A 15,798-nucleotide genomic window follows, 5' to 3' on the forward strand; every position below is an offset into this window, starting at 1 on the left:
CCCAATCCACAAGTTTCCGAGGGGCGCTCCTGTAAAAAATAAAGTGGGTGAAACTTCCGGTGACGCGGCGGAAGTAGCATTCCAATGGTATTTTGTGTGTTAGTTAGCGAAGAGGCTAGCTGTTTTTCGGAGAATTATTTTACTATTTAAAGACACAAATCTTTATGAGAGATGTCGTTACGGAGCTCAGGGACAACATGTGCTGTTCGCGGTTGTATGTATAACCGGACTAAACTAATTCAGTGGCTTAAACGTGATTGTTTTGAACATAAGCTGAAAACGAAATCAGAGTGATCCTGCCAGAGCCCGTCTCTGATCCTGCCAACGACTGTAGTTTCCATCACCTCCCAAAAGACGACGAATCTTCCTGTGTACATTTGTTTAAATTCTTAATATTCTATAAACTCTATCAGCATGTGATTGGCTGTTCGCTACTGATGTTACACCTAAACTCTGGATCAAAGCCTGTGTTGACAGAATGTGCCAGTTAATGTATTCAAGCAGCACATTCATTTATAATTTTGAATAAACTCCAAAGCACAATGACTAAGTGTGTATTTTTTATTTTAATTGTTTGTCAGCTCGCACAACTGTCTGTCACCATGCCTTGATGAGTATTGATTATTAATAATGTTATTATAATACTCCCAACCAACTACTGCGGAGGGTAAAGGTACTGTTATTTCACCCTTTTGAATTTCGTTGAGGTTGTGTTCCCACATCGTTAGCTAGTTTGGATCGCTATAACTTGAATGACTGTCAACTGTAGAATGAACGAGTGTCAAGCATGTCAAATCGCGCTTTGTTTACGTCGAACCGGAAGTCGCGCCCACTTTTGACGCAAGGTCTCATGGGGCGTAGGAAACTTGTGGATTAATCAAAATTAAACCAGACACGTTTTTGCAAAGTGAACTATGGCTCTGTGATCAGTTGTAAATGCTGCTCCTGAAAGCCAGAGGGCGCTCTCTCTCTCACACACACACCAAATATGCCGAATTCAAACAAAAACACAAAAAGCACCCCCCCCCCAAAAGATAGACAAACCACAAAACATAACACAACAAAATAAAACTAAACCTCCAAACAAAATGAGCAAAAACCCTAAATAAAGAAAAACAAACCAACCTCCAAAAAACTAAACCCAAACAAAACAAATCTAATCTAAACCCAAAACATACCTCAACCCTAAACAAACCGAATATAATTTTTTAAAATCCAAACAAACCCCCCAAGGAGGGCAATAGAGCATCTGTGTGACAGCTGTCAACTGCAATCGCTCCAGCCTTAATACGCACCTGCTGTCCATGACAAGGGGACAGAGCTTGTCCAAACACACAGCACCGCTTCTGCTGGCCATGAATGCTCTCAACTCAACCACTTACATGTACATTAACCCAGCAAGTAACAGCTGTGCAAGCTTTCCAACTACCAAGTGACTTCTTGACCATTTCCTTGGTGGACTTTCCCCAGTCACACTTTTCTCCCGACTAGCAACGCGGAGGCACACACCTACTATTGTTAAATCAAACTTACTAAGGATTTGAAACCTGTACTAATACTACAATACTTGATAAGATGGCCTTATTCGTACCGCAGTACCATTTTACATCATACACGAGCAAAGTAGATACTGGATTGAATTGGAGTCTGTGGGGATTAAGGTTATCCAGAGAGGTTAAATTTAGGATTAACTGTAGATTTGTGCCATTATTAGATTAGGTGATTCAGAAAGTCACCAAGCTGGTGAAAGGGAATGACAAGAATGAAAATAAAACTAACAGAGCCGCATTCCTCCTGATGTTTAGGTTTTTCGGGTGGATGCCTAGGCCTTGCTGTAAATTTGCTGAGGCATTCTGAATGATGCAATGCTCTTGGGTTGCAAAGCTGTTGCTGGGTGCTCTGAGCGGCATTGCTATGCGATGGCAAAAATATTCTGTGTTGTCAGTGTTGCTATTCAGTTGCTAAGGTATTCTGAGTGGTTGCCATGCATTACGTTATTTTGAGTGGTTTATAGAGCTGCCGTGCAGTTGCTAGGCTGTTCTGAGTTGTTGCCAGGGTGTTGCTATGCATTGTTAAGATATTCCGAGTTAACATATTCTAGCAACATCATGTGGTTGCTAGGGTGTTCTGAGTGGTTGCCAGGGTGTTGCTTTGCATTGAGGAATTTTGAGTGATTATTAGTGCGGCTGAACAATTATAGGGTGTTCTGAGTTGTTGCCAGGTTGTTGCTATGCATTAAGATATTCCGAGTTAACGTATTCTAGCAACATCATATGGTTGCTAGGGTGTTCTGAGTGGTTGCCAGGGTGTTCTAAATGGTTGCCAGAGTGTTGTTATGCATTATGTTATTTTGAGTGGTTGATAGTGCTTCTGCACAGTTTCTAGGCTGTTCTGAGTGGTTGCCAGGGTGTTGCTATGCATTGAGGAATTTTGAGTGATTATAAGTGCTGCTGAACAATTATAGGGTGTTCTGAGTTGTTGCCAGGTTGTTGCTATGCATTAAGATATTCCGAGTTAACGTATTCTAGCAACATCATATGGTTGCTAGGGTGTTCTGAGTGGTTGCCAGGGTGTTTTGAGTGGTTGCCAGAGTGTTGTTATGCATTATGTTATTTTGAGTGGTTAATAGTGCTGTTGCGCAGTTTCTAGGCTGTTTTGAGTGGTTGCCAGGGTGTTGCTATGCATTGAGGAATTTTGAGTGATTATAAGTGCTGCTGAACAATTATAGGCTGTTCTGAGTTGTTGCCAGGTTGTTGCTATGCATTAAGATATTCCGAGTTAACGTATTCTAGCAACATCATGTGGTTGCTAGGGTGTTCTGAGTGGTTGCCAGAGTGTTGTTATGCATTATGTTATTTTGAGTGGTTTATAGCGCTGCTGTGCAGTTTCTAGGCTGTTTTGAGTGGTTGCCAGGGTGTTGCTATGCATTGAGGAATTTTGAGTGATAAGTGCTGCTGAACAATTATAGGGTGTTCTGAGTTGCCAGGGTGTTGCTATGCATTAAGATATTCCGAGTTAACGTATTCTAGCAACATCATGTGGTTGCTAGGGTGTTCTGAGTGGTTGCCAGAGTGTTGCTATGCATGGAGGAATTTTGAGTGATTATTAGTGCTGCTGAACAATTATAGGGTGTTCTAAATGGTTGTCAGGGTGTTGTTATGAATTATGTTAATTTGAGTGGTTGATCGTGCTGCTGCACAATTGCTAGTGTATATTGAGTAGTTTCCAGGGTGTTGCTATGCATTTTCTAAGGTATTCTGAGGTGTTAGTGTTTCCATGCAGTTGTTATGATTTTCTGAATGGTTGCCATGCTAAGGTATTCTGCAGTTGCTAGGGTGAAATACAAGTAAGTGTTCAGTTGCTAAGTTTCTGGTATTATGACCAATCTGGCTTTGGTCCCTCCTTCAATTCAAGTCTGAGGGATTGTCGTTGTGCATTTTATTGTCCACCAAATGAAAATGATGAATGGCAAAACATGACAACACAGCTGCTACCAGAATATGCATTATGTTATTTTGAGTGGTTGATAGTGCTTCTGCACAGTTTCTAGGCTGTTCTGAGTGGTTGCCAGGGTGTTGCTATGCATTGAGGAATTTTGAGTGATTATAAGTGCTGCTGAACAATTATAGGGTGTTCTGAGTTGTTGCCAGGTTGTTGCTATGCATTAAGATATTCCGAGTTAACGTATTCTAGCAACATCATATGGTTGCTAGGGTGTTCTGAGTGGTTGCCAGGGTGTTTTGAGTGGTTGCCAGAGTGTTGTTATGCATTATGTTATTTTGAGTGGTTAATAGTGCTGTTGCGCAGTTTCTAGGCTGTTTTGAGTGGTTGCCAGGGTGTTGCTATGCATTGAGGAATTTTGAGTGATTATAAGTGCTGCTGAACAATTATAGGCTGTTCTGAGTTGTTGCCAGGTTGTTGCTATGCATTAAGATATTCCGAGTTAACGTATTCTAGCAACATCATGTGGTTGCTAGGGTGTTCTGAGTGGTTGCCAGAGTGTTGTTATGCATTATGTTATTTTGAGTGGTTTATAGCGCTGCTGTGCAGTTTCTAGGCTGTTTTGAGTGGTTGCCAGGGTGTTGCTATGCATTGAGGAATTTTGAGTGATAAGTGCTGCTGAACAATTATAGGGTGTTCTGAGTTGCCAGGGTGTTGCTATGCATTAAGATATTCCGAGTTAATGTGTTCTAGCAACATCATGTGGTTGCTAGGGTGTTCTGAGTGGTTGCCAGAGTGTTGTTATGCATTATGTTATTTTGAGTGGTTTATAGCGCTGCTGTGCAGTTTCTAGGCTGTTTTGAGTGGTTGCCAGGGTGTTGCTATGCATTGAGGAATTTTGAGTGATAAGTGCTGCTGAACAATTATAGGGTGTTCTGAGTTGCCAGGGTGTTGCTATGCATTAAGATATTCCGAGTTAATGTGTTCTAGCAACATCATGTGGTTGCTAGGGTGTTCTGAGTGGTTGCCAGAGTGTTGCTATGCATGGAGGAATTTTGAGTGATTATTAGTGCTGCTGAACAATTATAGGGTGTTCTAAATGGTTGTCAGGGTGTTGTTATGAATTATGTTAATTTGAGTGGTTGATCGTGCTGCTGCACAATTGCTAGTGTATATTGAGTAGTTTCCAGGGTGTTGCTATGCATTTTCTAAGGTATTCTGAGGTGTTAGTGTTTCCATGCAGTTGTTATGATTTTCTGAATGGTTGCCATGCTAAGGTATTCTGCAGTTGCTAGGGTGAAATACAAGTAAGTGTTCAGTTGCTAAGTTTCTGGTATTATGACCAATCTGGCTTTGGTCCCTCCTTCAATTCAAGTCTGAGGGATTGTCGTTGTGCATTTTATTGTCCACCAAATGAAAATGATGAATGGCAAAACATGACAACACAGCTGCTACCAGAATAGCAAACTCTTTTCCCTCCCTGAAACCAAAGTTTATCGCTATCAGAATTTTGGCATCCGCTAAACACCAGCAGATGGTTCCAGCATTCCAGCTCGCACAAACTAATTTCTGATGTGTGCGGGTAAACCCTCAAATTGAAAAAGTCTGCTACCAGATTCCAGAGCAGAGAAAAGTAGTCAAACGAATTAGTCAAACGACCGAGCACAGCAGAGACAAATCCAAAAGGCCAGTAATTAAACCATCAAATTCATTGATTTTTAACCCGCTTTGTATTTCTACAATGTCTATGGTATATGTAAATTGAACAGTGTTTACTCTCTCTGTTACCTGGATGTTTATTCAACAAAAGGGAAGACATCAACCCTTTTCTCTAGTCAGGTATCTCCAATTTCAAAAGATTTTTTGGGTTTTTACCACATAGCCAACCAAGTTTTATTGAAAACCCATTTGTACTGGCTTGTTTCAACCCCATGTTTGGGTCAAACCCAACCATTGGTTTAAAGGGGTCATGAATGGGCTTTTTAAATTTTATTATATTGTTGTCTGAGGTCAACTTTTGACGTTTGTTTGGTTTTTGCATTCAAAAACATCACAATGAATAAGTAATAGGCTATTTTCTACCCTAGTTTTGAGCCTAGCTGAAAAATGCTCGGTTTTTATGGGCGTCTCGCACTGAAGACTTGGAGGTAAATGCCCACTGCTGTGAGTGATCAGTAGCTTGATCCGGTTTGTCATCACGAGGTAGGCATCTATGTTATTTAGCTATGCTTGTAATGCACGAATCAGTGGGCGGGGCTAAACCGGCCGTGTTGAAGTAGGCGTTGATCTTCTTCTGCGGGGGTGGTGTTTTACCCTCTTTGACGTCATAGTTCCCCACTTTGAAAAACGAGTCGTTTGCTGAGGCTGGTGTCAATAAAAGCTTTTATTGGACTAACAAGGACGTTTTCAGTTCTGAAACTTACAGGATATTCTTATAATATGATGACCAAGATGTCAAAAGCTCAAGGAAAATTAGATTTCTCAGTTCATCACCCCTTTAAAATAACCTAAATTCTATTACTTTAAACCAACAGTTGGGTTAGCCCATATTTTGTGCAAAAGGATGGTGCACCCACTTTTTCCCCATTGTTTACTTTCCCAAATGTCAATAAAAACACAAAATAGGGACAAACCTAGAATTTAGGTTTAATTAAAACCAATGGTTTGGTTTTGTCCATATTTAACCCAAACATGAGTTGAAACAACACAGCATTTTTAATGAGAGTGTGATAATGTATGTGAATTACACCTTTAAAAAACACATTTTAGTGTGTTTTTTAAAAAGCAATTAGCCACGATAAGCTAATAAGTCCGCCAAATTATATAGTACATTAGACTCTTTATGGTTGATAAGCAACGTAGGAACTTGGCACACATGCAAGGTTCAACAGCATTAAAACATGCTGCTGATCACCATAGAAATCAAGTTTCAACAAACAATGCTTAAAGTCTATTGTAAACACTGCCAATACACAGTTTTAAAATTTTGCTCGTTTTGTTTTTTATAGAAATGGTTGTCTTTAAGAGCATAACAAATTCTGACACTAGTGATAACTGAGACTTCAGTTGATGTGAGGTTACACATTTCATCCCAACATATTTATATGGAGCCAGAAGAGTTCAGTTTACAACATGGAATCAACATCTCACAATGGTTTCCTTTTCCTCCAACACCTAAATAAAGTCACCTAATGTCCCGCAGCACTCTGTCCCGAGACAAACACATGAAAGACGGCAAGGGAATTAGGGCAGCTTTAGACGGATTCTTCCTCGCGGTGATGTCTGCCAACAGTCCATTAGTCCTGATGCTCTTAGAAAAGCATGAACAACCTGTGATGATGTCAGATGGCAAAGGATGTCATCTAAGGCTTAACGGTCATCTTAGATCCTCTGGAAAATGTAGATGTTGCCACAGACCTTCTGTATGGAGGCCAGGGTAATACATGTGTGAGAGATCAGATCACCAATACAAACATATCCTGAGGTTTTATCAAGGCTTAATGGCTTTATGTCTCTTGAGTCACATATCTATCAAATATAGAGATAAATATATAAAACGCATCGTTCCGACTGACACAGCAACATAAATTGTGGCTAATTTGATTTGAGGGCGACAGTGATGGGCCATTTTGTCAGTATATATATATATATATATATATATATATATATAAACACTTTTGCCGCTTTAAATGTCAGTTATTCATGTAAAGATGATCCTCACTTCCTTATTTCCATATTGCTAGCAAGCAAATAATACTTAAGCAGTGTGCCAAAGCATCTCGAATAGGCGCTCATTGTATTACTCATTTATGGAAAGCATTTGCACTAAATGAATTCTCCACGAGACCTTCAGCCCTGCTTTGAATTCTTACAAAAAGGTCATTGTTTCACAAGGCTCATAGTCGCCATGTACAGTCAGTGTCTGCCTACTAGCATACTCTTCTGCATTACACCATTGTTTAGTTAAGGGACATCACCACTTGTGGCTGAAAGGACAAGACCTGCATCCGAAATCGCATACTTCCCTACTATATAGTAGGCGAAAATCAGTATGTGACAAAAGTAGTGTGTCTGAATTCAAAGTTCTTATAAGAGAGACAATTACTCGGATGAGCTACTTATTCCGGCGATATTCTGAAGTGTGCATACGATGGATGCTTAACTGTCCCATGAGGCCACAGGAGAGGATTTGTGAATGTCAGTGAAGTGACGTAACTGGTAGGTCACATGCTAATGACAACATGACGATTGTAGTACGTCCAGATTTCATTCATGCTAAACAAGACATACTTTATAGCGGTCATGGAGTAATTACTTATTGAAAATGAGTACCTACTCAAGAGTAGGGTTGGGTATCGTTTGAATTTGAACGATTCTGATTCCGATTCCGATTCCTTGTTTCGATTCCGGTTCCTAACGATTCTCGATTCCGATTCTTTTAAGAGGCAGGGTCAAAAAAGTTTAGCTAACCTTGCTAACCAACGGCCTTGCTGAAGGAAATAATCCTTTTTGAAGGAAATACTCCTGTCACAAATACTCCTTTTGTCACAAATTTTGCATTTTGCCGAGATTTCGTTATTTTTAGAAAAGTGAAGCCACACTTTGGACCGCCGACGTAAGGTACTAATGTTCGACTCGCGCGGTTATGCCGACACTTCCGGTAGACGCTTCTTCGTTGGTGTTGTTCAGCGGTTTCTTCTTCTGCTTGGTGGACTGTGAATATCGAAACTAGGAATCGAAATTTTAACTTTTGAACGATTCCGGGAAAAAAGAAAAGTTAGTCCCGGTTCCAATCGATACTCGATTCTCGATACCCAACCCTACTCAAGAGAGAGTGTGATTTCGGAAGCAGCCTGGAACTTTAGATGTGTTCAGAAAAACCTAGCGAGCTTCCTTATTAGCTTCTGCGTCTGGGCCCAAACACCTTGCGCTTGAACACACGTTCTAGTTGGCCGTTGGCTAGTATGTTCTGTGCCTGTATGCAGTGGCGGCTGGTGACAATTATTGTAGGGGGGGCTGAATAAGAGGGGGGTCTGGGGGTTCCTCCCCTGAAAATTTTGAATTTAGTAGATGTGATTTCCTGCATTCTGGTGCATTTTAGGCCTTAGCCCATGCCCTTACCTATACCAATAAAATAACTTAAACCAGTCAATACCAATGGTCAAATAATACAATAATAATAATAACAGTTTGACAGTTAATGATAATGAACAAGTTGCATGTTTATTATGCTCTGTATGCTGACAGAAAAAGTGCAAACGCATAATATTGATAAATTATAATATAGGTAATACAACAAAAAAAAAAAAAGGTAATACAACAATCTAGTTTAATCTATCCCCAGCTGTAGACTACATATTTTTGACAAATTGACAATTGGATAATGGATAACAATGTGTTGATACTAGAGAAAGAGAGAGAGAAAAGGCTCTGAAAGAGAGGGTGGGACAACATTCTTGATTGTAACACCCAAGTATGAGAAGAAAGTTGATTTTAACTAGTATGAAACAGTAATCTAGCTCAGAACTTAAAAACATCAAAAACAAAGCAAACACACAGGTATTAATATTCCTATAACTAATATCAAATGTGTGTGAAACAGTGTTTATGTGTGTGTGAGTGAGTGACAGAGCGACTAACTTTACATTATTTCCACTCGACGTCACTGGCGCTGCCATTCTTCTCTCATCTGAGGTAAAAAAATGTCCCGTGGTGCGCGTGCACGGTGCACTCCCCTAATCTGATACTGTGGGCGATATTTTCAGCGCCCCCAAACCATAAAATTTGACGACGCTGATTGGCGAAATATAAACTTTTTTGCATAGCAACCGGGGAACCATTGGCTTAAATTCCAGCACTGTGGGGCTGAGCGAACTGGCGCCCTGAGAAGACAGCCTATTGGCTATACTACTACACCAACATGATAAAAGTAACGAAAGTGAATGCAAATATCATTCTGGTGAGTTCAAAACACTTTTCAAAGTAAAACCATTATTAGCATATAATTAACAAAGATTATTTTTCAAAATGATAAATTATAATATATATTAAAAAAACAGACAGACAGGTCGGAGGGAGGGCGGCGCCCCAGCGCCCTCTATGGGCGAGCCGCCCCTGCCTGTATGACAACTTGCCGTACCAATGGCTCGAACGCTAATTCAACATGCTCTACTGGTCGAAAAGCCGGCGACAGACGGCTCATGTGATATTGAGCTCACAAGTAAAGATGCCCTAAAAAAGCAGTATTTTGCACAGATAATGCCAAAGTATCAGGTCCACAACGGTTGGATATTGTGTGCAGTGCACCACTGAGTTTATAGAGACAGACAAACAGAAGTGCTGGTAAACAGTATAATACTACTGTTTGACTGCAGTTGAAGAGCAGCCATATTGTATTCTGAAGACGGGGTTGTTGCGGGTCCTCAGAGTTTCCCAGTCGCATCTCTGACTTAAGGGGGTGTTTCAGTTAAAAGTTCCTACTGGGAAATCAGAATTTCCAACTTCAGAGGACAAAGGGAACAAACCATAACATATGTGGGATGCTCTACTTAGGAAGTAACTCCACATGCCAGACAAACAGCAATTTTCATGTCTCTTAGAAAAAGTATCAGTCTCTCTCAAAAAAAGGTAATTGCTTTATAAAAAGATAAACCTCACATATTTCAGCCTTTAAAGCCTATCTTTTATTATTATAAGCAAAATTCGGTCCGATTTTTTGCTATGCAACCATGCACTGCTCTCTCCACAAACCGTTATAGTAGCTAATGGATTTCCACCACCAATAGAAAGCTTGCTGTAGCTCTGCTACAAGATTTATTTACGTAGAAGAGAAAAGCAACCCTAGTGGTTGGTTGCACCTCCATCTTTCACGTTGACTGAACTTTCAATGTTGTTACGGAAAGGGTGATTCTGATTGGTTGGTTCTTGTCACATGACCTGCGGTGCGCTTGCGCCATTCTGAAAAGTTGAGGTGTTTTCAAAAATGGAAAACCTGAAAAAAATGAACTTGTCACTTCAATCACTTCAATTATAAGCAAGTTTGCCATGCGCCTACATTTGAAATAAAGTACTTGAGTGCGCACAAGACATCATGACTTTTGCGTAAACATAAAAGCCACTTTCAAGTCAAGTGGCGTGTTATCTATATGCATTTTGAGCTATCCGCGTGTATGTCTACGCCGTTAAATGTCCGAGTGATTCCGCGTGTATGTACACGCCGTTAAATGTCTGAGCGAAACAAGCAGATCTACATCTGGGGAGCGATATTTTTTTTCCTAGGATGGTAGGGGAAGACTCATAAATGGATTAACCCCAGTGACGGGTAGGTTTAGGGACGGGGTTGGGGTAGGTCATATATTTATATATAAAGTAATGTAACGTTAAGTCAATGGCGTTCATAAACACGCTGAAAAGTGATTATGCGTGTTGATAGCACGCCAAAAATGGAAATACGAACACCATTTCATGAGATCAGTCTGGTGCGCAAAAGACACGATATGTAAACGGCCCCTTGATGAGCTGCCTCCAATCAGGCCATAAGCGAGCGACGTGTTGGGAGTAAAAGATGGTCGCAGCAAGAAGAAACACTAGTGGTTCACGGTTGTGCTTATATTGCTGTCTTGGTGCGCATTGTTCCGATTTGCTTATTTCCAATTTACTTGTTTGGTGGAGGCAATCCAGATTTTCTGTTGGTGAAATTATAATCAGACCCGCCACCCGTAAAAAAAAAACACTCTGCACGATTCACAAACGTTACCCTAACTGATGTGAAAAAAGCGGGAGGCGTCGAAAAGCGCGCTGTTTGCATCCTACTGGGTGATCTGACCAATCAGAGCAGAGTAGACTAATTACAAGAGATTGGGCCATCTGACCAATCACAACAGACTGGGACTTTGACCAATCAGAGCAGAGTCGGCTCTCAGGAAGGAGGGTTTTAAATAGAAAATCATTTGTCAAACCATTTCAGACACTGAGAAAAGAGTTGATGTTGCAATTAGGAGAAAACTGGAAAAATAGCTTTTTTTATCTTCGATGCATGCAAACTTATTTTAGGAGACTCCAAAACAAAATTAGGAACATACGGAGCCCCTCTAGTCCCACTTTGGTAAAAAAAAAATAATTATAACTATCTTGTGGCCTCAAGATAGTAACTCGTGGCCACAAGATACTAACTCGTGGCCACAAGATACTAACTCGTGGCCTCAAGATAGTAACTCGTGGCCTCAATATAGTAACTCGTGGCCTCAAGATAGTAACTCGTGGCCTCAAGATAGTAACTCGTGGCCTCAAGATACTAACTCGTGGCCACAAGATACTAACTCGTGGCCTCAAGATAGTAACTCGTGGCCTCAATATAGTAACTCGTGGCCTCAAGATAGTAACTCGTGGCCTCAATATAGTAACTCGTGGCCTCAAGATACTAACTCGTGGCCACAAGATACTAACTCGTGGCCTCAAGATAGTAACTCGTGGCCTCAATATAGTAACTCGTGGCCTCAAGATAGTAACTCGTGGCCTCAAGATAGTAACTCGTGGCCTCAAGATAGTAACTCGTGGCCACAAGATACTAACTCGTGGCCTCAAGATAGTAACTCGTGGCCTCAAGATAGTAACTCGTGGCCTCAATATAGTAACTCGTGGCCTCAATATAGTAACTCGTGGCCTCAAGATAGTAACTCGTGGCCTCAAGATAGTAACTCGTGGCCTCAATATAGTAACTCGTGGCCTCAAGATAGTAACTCGTGGCCTCAATATAGTAACTCGTGGCCTCAAGATACTAACTCGTGGCCACAAGATACTAACTCGTGGCCTCAAGATAGTAACTCGTGGCCTCAATATAGTAACTCGTGGCCTCAAGATAGTAACTCGTGGCCTCAAGATAGTAACTCGTGGCCACGAGATAGTAACTCGTGGCCTCAATATAGTAACTCTTGGCCACAAGATAGTAACTCGTGGCCACGAGATAGTAACTCGTGGCCTCAATATAGTAACTCGTGGCCTCAATATAGTAACTCTTGGCCACAAGATAGTAACTCCTGGCCACGAGATAGTAACTCGTGGCCACGAGATAGTAACTCGTGGCCTCGAGATAGTAACTCTATCTTAAGGCCACGAGTTACTATCTTGTGGCCACGAGTTACTATCTCGTGGCCACGAGTTACTATCTTGAGGCCACGAGTTACTATCTTGAGGCCACGAGTTACTATCTTGTGGCCACGAGTTACTATCTTGTGGCCACGAGTTACTATCTTGAGGCCACGAGTTACTATCTTGAGGCCACGAGTTACTATCTTGTGGCCACGAGTTACTATCTTGTGGCCACGAGTTACTATCTTGAGGCCACGAGTTAGTATCTTGAGGCCACGAGTTTGTATCTTGTGACCACGAGTTTGTATCTTGAGGCCACAAGATAGTTATAATTAATTTTTTTTTACCAAAGTGGGACTAGAGGGGCTCCGTAGGAACATGCAAAATAGCATAATAAATATCAAGACCAAAAAAGACATCATTGAGGACATAAAATCAATAACATCCATCACAACCGTGGACAGTCTTATGACACCACATAAATATCAGCAAACCTCATACCTAAAGGAAATAAATCATGACAGTGTTTGCATAGATCACTGAAAAAGGAAGTCAATGGAAACAAGCTGAAATTCCAAACCAGCAGAGTCAGAGAAAAGTCCGACCAATCAGCAGGCAGAATCACAGATTCCTCCGCAGGCGGCTGTTAGGAGACTGACTGGCCAGGAGACAGAAACAAAGAGGTGAGGAATGTTCTTGAGCGCTCGCCCCGTTTCAGATGCTTGTGGTCTGCAAATTCAACACTGACGTCTTCAGTTTTAAATAAACCCCTTAGTTCAGCCACTCATTCATGCTTTAGACATGTTATGCGTCCAGAAATCCCTCCAAAACAACAATAAGTTTTGAGTTGGAGGACATTTGTTCGCCGTCAACATCCGCTGTTGAGTCCTTGTTGGCGGCACCTCAGAGCAGATTGGTACAGCTTTCCTCTTTGAGGTTTTCCCTCTCAACACACATTGCCATGTAAGGAAGGTAAAACTCTCCGAACAAAGGAAACTTGATGAGCTGGGATCTGGAATTGTGGGAGAAAGGGCCAGAAAGCATGTAATCAGACCCTGAGGCACGTGGGATTTAGGTCATATGTTTCACTTTGTATACAAAGTCATAGTCAATTTTGGATAAATTGTTACTTTAACTGGTCCAGATGCTTATAATTGCATAAACACATCTCATAATCAGATGTTTTAAAGCTTGTTTACAGTGTACACAGTCTGTTTATGATTAATTCAATTAATTCATTTAAGGAACCACTAAACCTGAAGTAGATCTGCAAGGCTCAGTGCAAAAAATGGTGAAATCCGAGCTCTTCTTTCCAGATGCTAACTCATGTCGTCTCCAGGGAGATAGGGGGGGGGGGGTCGGAAAGTGCCAAAGAAGGAACTATGCCACATCAGCATGTCTAAAGGTCATGGGGCCAAAGGTCATGATGGACCTCAGGGGTTACTAAGTTTAAAGTCAACGTGTGAAACAACATTCCCAACGTTCCACTGCAAATGTCTTGAAAAATGTCCAAGAGAAACAAAGTCTGGTATGATTTGCTGTTTATTCTGATTTAGACAGGAAGCCACCGTCTGGCCGACATTAAACGTCATCAAACACGAGTTCAACTTAAACAGATGATGTATGCGATATCAAATATGGCGCCCCCTGTGAAAAATTTGTACATTATTTATAGAAATGTAGAGGAGCAGGCCAAGTCCCGTTGGAGTCAATCCATCTTCCAGCGCTCTTCTAAAGTCATACATCAATCAGAGAACTGCCTCATGGGTAACAAACAGCACAAGAGCTTATTTATTCTCTAGAAACCAATCAACACGTCAGTCTCAGTCCCGTCCCAGGAGATCCGCGTTCCTGCAGACTTCGGTTTCACCTCGAACCAAACACACCTGAGCCAGCTAATCAAGCCCTCAATCCTGATGTGCATAACACGTAGATTAGTTCATCCCCGTCAAAGAACATACCAAATAACATCAAGCTCTTGGGGTTCATTCTGAAAATTATGGCCTGGAGTGTTTGATCAGAGTTGAGAATAAAACTCGGCAGGAGGAACCGGGTTATGTAAATATGCTTTATAGCCTCAATAAATGAGTAATACATTATCCAAGCTTCTGCATGGAAGACATCCACTGATAAACGCACCAAGCGCAGTGAGGGCTGTTGGAGTATCCACACTATTTGTTGGGTTTTCTGTTCAATCATTCACTGTGACTGCTAGCCTAGAAATCTAGACGCAGCCAATGTGGTCAAGCAACTCTCCTTAGATGTTTTAGCTGGAAAAACCAAACTCTGGTCAGGCCAATCACATTGTGTAATGACAAGTTGCGACGGTTCACTGCTACTTGAAAACAAAGAATGGCTGCTGCTGGCAAACAGCTGTCTTTCGATTCGGCTTTGACCGCTACTCTGGATGATTTGAACTTAAGCCTTTCTTTGAAACCAGAACCAAAAATGGCACTTGAGTCATTTAAAAAAAAATAAAAAAAAAAATGGAGATTTGCCGACTGGATACGGTAAAACTTTAATATATCAACTTGCTCCGCTGGTGGGAAAATGCATGGGACTCAGTAGTCACGTTCTTTGTTGTTCTGATTGGCTGTAGCGCTATCCAGTTGCATGCAGAGAGAATTTGAAAGACAACCCGCAACTCGGATTGAGCCCTGTCAATGATGAGTTCCCAGACCCAACATCTTGATGTAGGTCTGGCATGCCAGGCTATGTGACTGCATCACCATTACCTGAATTTCTTTCCCCAATACAGGATAGCTAGCCTGGATGCCAGCCCGAACCCTGCCCACAACATTTTTTGGTTGAGAAGTTCGGTCTGGACTCGATCCATTGAGGAGTAATTATGATCAGGCAAAAAATGTTCGCACCAATCAAATTGCAAGGGCGGGCTTTATACGATGATGGACAGATGATCTGCAAGGACGTAATCATCACGTTATCAAAGAGCGCTTAACTGATTTCCCTTAGAGATGACTGCAGCTGGAGAATTGAGATGTATAGATTCCGCTGTCGCGTCTGTTGTAAAATAAATCGACAGCGCATTCATTTTAATAGACGAACAGAAAACTGCAATCAAGGCATTTGTCGATCGGAAAGATATTTTTGCCGTCCTTCCTACGTGATTCGGCAAAAGTGTAACTTATCAGCTGGCTCCGATGGTCGCTAAGAAGATGGGACGTAATGAAAAGCTTGTGGTCGTTGTGGTTTCTCCTTTGGTCGCACTCATGGAGGACCAATTAAAAGAAGCAACGCTCGTTATTTAAC

At 41.4% G+C, this 15,798-nt stretch overlaps 1 protein-coding gene across 5 annotated transcripts in view; it reads right to left on the bottom strand.

Annotated features, from left to right (window-relative positions):
- The window catches only part of LOC120464551 (uncharacterized), a 43,187-nt gene that overhangs the window by 19,307 nt on the left and 8,082 nt on the right, over positions 1-15,798 (bottom strand). The window lies entirely within an intron of this gene.

Source organism: Pimephales promelas, chromosome 3 (assembly GCF_988280905.1).
Source record: "Pimephales promelas chromosome 3, fPimPro1.hap1.1, whole genome shotgun sequence".
Taxonomy (NCBI): Eukaryota; Metazoa; Chordata; class Actinopteri; order Cypriniformes; family Leuciscidae; genus Pimephales; species Pimephales promelas.